This window comes from Rattus norvegicus, chromosome 16 (genome assembly GCF_036323735.1).
Source record: "Rattus norvegicus strain BN/NHsdMcwi chromosome 16, GRCr8, whole genome shotgun sequence".
NCBI classification, from domain to species: Eukaryota; Metazoa; Chordata; class Mammalia; order Rodentia; family Muridae; genus Rattus; species Rattus norvegicus.
In genome coordinates, this window is record NC_086034.1 from 69,075,191 (window position 1) to 69,081,190 (window position 6,000).

Sequence of the window (6,000 nt, forward strand, 5' to 3'; positions counted from 1 at the left end):
GCCTCTGACACCTACTGCTTCATCCCCTCTAGGTGTCTAGTAGCTATTTTTTGGTTTGGTTTTATGATTGGTTTTATTCTTTTCCTTTCAAAAAAAAAAACATCTGAGGCTTCTTTTACATCTGAATTAATTATTCTTCCAAGCTCCTTGATTTGTTTGTCTCATGCAGGGGAGACAGGTATGAGCGTTAATTAAATATCTTCCTGTCAAGCGCTGATAAGATCTTCAGTGCTACTGGACTGCCTGTGTGTGTGTGTGTGTGTGTGTGTGTGTGTGTGTGTGTGCATGTGTGTGTGTGTGTTAATGCTCTTAACTCCTTATTAATGGGAGATGGAAAGGCAGTAATGGTCTCTTTATTTTAATGGAACAAACAGAACAAAGCGGAGGAGGGGTTCCAACCAGGGGACACGAGTAAGTAGGGGAGCACAGCAGTCCAGAAGCTGCTTCTTCAGATCTTTTTCATTGCATCCTTTTTCTCTGATAGAGATGGACACAGCCCATTGCCTGCAAGGATATAGGAGGCTGTTGGAGAGAATTGTGTTGCTACAAGAAGAACAAGACAGGGAGTGAATGATTCTGATGCCGGAAGGGCCTAAGTATCATCTGAGAGGAGGAAGTAAGTTTCTCTTGTAACTTTATGTGAAACAAAGAATAATTTGCAAGCCCTTTTGTGTCTACAGTCACAGTCAATGTTGACCTATTTTGTTTAGTTAACTTATACATACATCAATAAATACATATATTTTAAGTATACATGTTGCTATTGGCAACACAATAACACAAAAGGTTAAAAGCTGGATTTAAGATTCTTTGAGTCTGTATCTAATATTATTTAAAAGTCCTTGTCCTGCCCTTGGAATGGGGCTGGAGCCATTTTTTCACAAGATATATGTAGTTCTGTGGATTTATTGTTTCATAGAAGTATATGGTTTCTTAAGGTAAGTTATTTCATGTTTGAAATTCCCAAGTAAGATACAGTGAGTTTTATCATGTAAAAAAAAAATGAGGTAGGAGATTTTTGTCACTTCACGGAAAAGAAATGGAGTCCTCGAGAAGGTATTGCGTCCTTCCCTGGTGTCTGCTTCTTCCTTCGTGTGAGTCTAAGTTTAGATTCTTTACCTTTATGTCTGAAAAATATTTACTTGAGGGCAGTTTTCCTCTAAAATCACACTGCAAATCCTGACCTTTCAATAATTAACCAAAAGATCATCCGAGCCACAGGTGATCTTTCCTTGAACTCATTTAATCAATACTGGTTTCACACATAGCCTTTGATAGTTGTTTGGTGGCCAGGTTTGGTAATGCGCCCTTCTAATCCAATCAGGAGAAAATTAAGCCCAGTCTGAGCTACACAGTGATGCTCTGACTCAAAACAGAATGGTTTTGCTGTTGTTCCTGTAGTTTCGGTTCTTATTTTATTTACATTGTTCTTACAGCCGAGGCTAAGTAATGCATGGATTACCACATAAGGACCAAGAAGTCAGCTGTGAGATTTCAGTAGCCTAGAAACAACAGGGAAGCTCTGTCGTTCCTATCTTAATAGTATGGCTGCCTAAGCCCGACCTAAACAGTGATAATGACAATAGGTATGCTAATGTGCAAAGGAGAAATCTTAAAAGGTCTGAGCCCCTAGACAAAGAACTTCAAGCAGCTAATGACTGGTAAGTGGAGAATCACCTTCTCCTTAGCATGAGCCCCCTAATTGGTTATCTGATACAAAGTAGTCAGAACAAAAGGCATAGATAGACAGGCACCACTAAATGGACCCTGCAGCTTGTATTTATATATGTACCAATGATAATAAAAAAGAGATCATAAATTCATGGAACATAGGAGGGTTTTAGAGGGAACACAGAAAGAAAAAACAGAGAAGCAAGGCAATAATATCTTAATTTTTCAAATGTAATAAACAAAACAAAAACTTCACACATATTCTATATGTTTCTGGTGTTTATTTTGGGTTGAATATAGACATGGAAAAATAGGGAAAGAAAATAAACAAAAAACAAAAAATGAAAAAAAATGAGAAAACCATTAACACTAGGCAATTGTTTTGGACAAAGAAAACATTGTACAAACAAGAGAAACATAAGACTCGGGGAGGTTATGCTAATGGAAGGTAAGCAGCACCCAGAGTTTGTCATCCAGGAAAAGCTTCTGGTGTTTATGTTGTAGAAAGGACTTGAGGGGCTATTACCTGGCATACAAGTGCCACAGGGAAGAGGCACAAAGGACAATATTTTACTCTGCTCGGATGCTTGGGTGGCACAAAGAAATGAAGGGCTGAGGAGTGTTTGGACGTATTCAATCCTACCCAGAGAGAATGTGAACGGTGAAAGTCCTGGTGGGCTGAGGAGAAGAAACTCAAGAACAGGTTGTTACTCTGACTAATTTTAATAATCAAAGGTCAGTCTGAATGCTGTGTAAAGCCAGAATCTTTTGATGGGAAAGCATTTGTCTACAAGACAGAATGGGAGGCACAGGACAGAGTGCACTACATCATAAATCTCCAAGCTTCCTTGAATAAATAACTTGATAATAGTATCAAGAAGAATTCTATCATAATAAAAAACACAAACTATGAAAGATCGATAACTTAAAAAGCAAAGGAGTTAATTCACCCGTCCCTTGTAGAGATGGTAAGCCATAGTAGAATGGCTTTGCTACTTTGATGACATATATACCATGACAAGCATATGTAAAAAAAAAAAAAACAAACAAACTCTTACCTATGGCAAGGATAAGAAAGAGACAGACATAAGAGGCCTCTGGCTCACAGTCCTCCTCCATGATTATACCTCTTATTAGTCACAAATTTGTCTTAAAATAGTCTTTTCATACCTTTAATAGGTTGATGATATGATGAACACACCTTGACTAGGACACTTTAGATTCTTCTGTTTATGTTGCCCTTTCTGAAGTCCTCCTCCTCCAGAACCTCATGATGGCCTGTTGATCTGATTTATATTGAGCTTTCTTGACAACATGACGCTCCCAAGGGCACTGACAGGTTGATATGCTAATAGCTGGCTTCTTCCTGTGCACGCACTATTCTTCATTGCTAAGAAGAAAGATGCCATGTCAGGAAAAAAAATTATATCTCTTGCATTATACAGTGAGAAAAGATGAGCCAAGCCACTTAACTGCCTCAAAGCTGCAATGTTCAGTGACCCAGACTGCTCCTTCAACCTTGGCTGAAGGTGACCTGTGACCTCAACGTGAAGATTTTCATTGGCCCTTCAATTCCCCAAGCTCTTCAATGTTTTGCTTTGCAAATAGAAATGTCGAAAGGTCCAGTCACAAAATTTATATTTAGTTATCTAGTCAGAATTTGGGGGGGTAAGAATGTATTTACTTTCTGAGCTTTGGCTCAGCAGGAGAGTTGTGAATATCTAAATAACAGATGATCTTATTTCCTAAAAGGCACTGGCCTTTGCCCTCTGGTTCACCTTGTTAAAGTGAGCTCAGCAGCATTGTGAGCTTCAGCCTAAACAGCCAGCCTCACTTACTCTGGGACAGCACGATGAGATGAGCCAAAAGACAGAGATTTTTTTTTAAAGATGTTTTATTAATGTGTCCCTTGACTGTTCATTTGCTAAGGGTTTACAAATGCTTTGTCAATTATTAATGGTCTTGATACGTAGCTTTAAAAAAAATCCTTAAAGTTGGGAAGGATATGGGCATTAAATAATTCACACCCACTGTGACTTCTCCTAAATGGATGCCTTTTAACAGATAAAGCCAAGGTAATCTGGCTTAAATTTGTTTATCTCTGGTTTGTTTCCCTTTTATTCCTCTAAGAGTAGGGCTGCACACTGAAGAGCAAGGGATATCATCTTGTTGTTAAAATTGGAAACAAAGAGCCAAGACTCGCCTGATTTCAAGCTAATGTTTCTCCTGACCTTGGATAATGGTTGGAAAGTCATTTAACAGGGCTCTCTGCTTGACATTTTCAGATTCCTCAGGCTCTATTCTGCAACTCATTTCTAAATGAATTATTGGAGATGAATTTAACCAGCCACCCATTAGTTTCCACCTTCCTTGCTCACAGTATATCACTTCTAGCTGGTCCTTTGCCTTGCACAGACTGAAGACTGGCTCAGTATCTCTCTGTCTCTCTCTCTCTGTTTGTCTCTCCCTCTCTCTCTCTCGTGCGTGCGTGTGTGTGTGTGTGCGTGTAAATGTATGGATTTTTCAAGGTCACATATACTACATTTCCAGACAAACCAACTTGAAAATAGAAAGTATTTAGCACATTCTGAATTGCTAAAGTCAATTGTGAATCAATGAGAAAATTGTCAATCAGAATCCTGTATCTGTATTATAATATGTGACTCTGGGACAACTAAGCTAGCATTAGGGATAGGGGTTGGGCCAGGCAACCAGAGCCTAGAAGCTGTGGGAGACTTCAGACTGGGAGACTTCGGGTTTGTTCAAAGAGGCTTCATTTAGATGTAAAAACACAGTGGCAATAGATCTGATGTAGAAAGCCAAACTTTGCAAAAGAAAGTGTAATGATAAAGTCTAGACTAATTTAATAGAACCAAGATGTGTCCAAATTAAATAACATCTCTGCGTATGTTTGTGAGTACTCATTGGGGTCTATAGATTATCCCCTGTGGGACAAGTGGAACAGTGTCATAAGACAAAAACTGGGACAGTTGGGTAGGATCAGAAACCTTGGTAATTCTCATATCTGAGGATGATTGCTGCCTCATCTATTCATACCATGTTCCTGTCCAGGAGCATGTGACCACCACATCACACATGAAGATCATAACAACTAGTCTTGTAGCACAGAATTCTCCGTGCACACAAGGTATCTAGATGGCTGGCCCAAGGGTTTAGCTAATAAGCTTCCCTTCCCAGATATTCCTTCCTACAACAGATGTTTAATTTCTGGTCTACCCTGAATAAGTGGTATGCACCATTTTCAGCATGAATAAACAGTTTGTACAAAAAGGACTATCTTTCCTATCAAGAACCCAGTGGGAAGACGCCATCATGCACAGCTGTACCACCTAAGTCTCCTGATGAAGGCCCCTCTACATAACAGATACTCACCCCAGAGCTAAGTCAGATTCTTCCTGTCCCTGGCCATCACCTGCCAAAAGGCCACCTCATTCTCAACTTCTAGCAGTTCCCCGTGACATTTGGGTACCCAGGAGTTTGGGAACTCCAGATTCTGCCCCAGTGTGCCACATTTCTCACCTAAACATGGACCCCATTACAGTGTTCTTTTACCCACACGAGGGTGTCAGCCTTCTGCAAGACCATCACTACCACGGCAAAGAAGATGAAATGTAGCCTAATGTTTCCCCATTTTCTCTGCCCAAGCGGTATTCACACACACCAGTGGTGAGGCGAAAGGTGGACTCACAATCTCCCTCAAAGTTGGTGGTTCCTGTTGATTTCCTTGAGGGCTAAGATAGAACAAAAAGGAAGAAAAAGGAGAAACCATCTCCTTCTATTTCCCTTTTGCCATTTGCCTGAAACTTCTACCCATTGAGATTTATGCCATTTGTATCAGTGGGTTGTGGACTTCAGAGTTTAGAATGGAATTAAACTGACTTCCTGATTTTCCAGATTACATGTTATAATGGGACCTTTCCACCTGCTAATCAATAAGACAATTCCATTCAGTTCTGAGGAACTGACCAAAAACATATAATACTTACTGTCTATTTTTCTCTATTGATTTATCTATTAATGCACTTTACATCCTGATCACTGCCCCCTTCTTGCAGAACCTCCCTCAAATAGCCCCTTCCCCCAGCTAAACACCCATGAACCTCTGAGAAGAGGGAGGTCTTCACTAGGCACATCCTCTCTCACTGAGGCCAGAAAAGACAGCCCAGTTAGGGAAGCTGAATGCACCTGCAGGCAAAAGAGTCAGGGTATGCTCTCGGTATGCTTAAAGACTGCATAAAGACCAAACTAAACATCTACTACATATCTAGGGAGAATCTAGGTCCAGCCCCTGTCAATGTTCTTCAATTG

General features: G+C 40.1%; 1 long non-coding RNA gene across 3 annotated transcripts in view; it reads right to left on the reverse strand.

Moving 5' to 3' along the window:
- LOC120097502 (uncharacterized) overlaps nucleotides 1–3,199 on the reverse strand; it is a 197,625-nt gene extending 194,426 nt beyond the window's left edge. For 2 of the 3 annotated variants that reach the window (XR_010058449.1, XR_005494959.2), the window contains exon 1: nucleotides 2,842–3,190. This is a non-coding gene — a long non-coding RNA (uncharacterized LOC120097502). Of the gene's footprint in view, nucleotides 1–2,841 lie in introns of all 3 variants that reach the window. The other variant, XR_005494958.2, reaches the window with a different exon arrangement.
- Nucleotides 3,200–6,000: the final 2,801 nt, after the last annotated feature.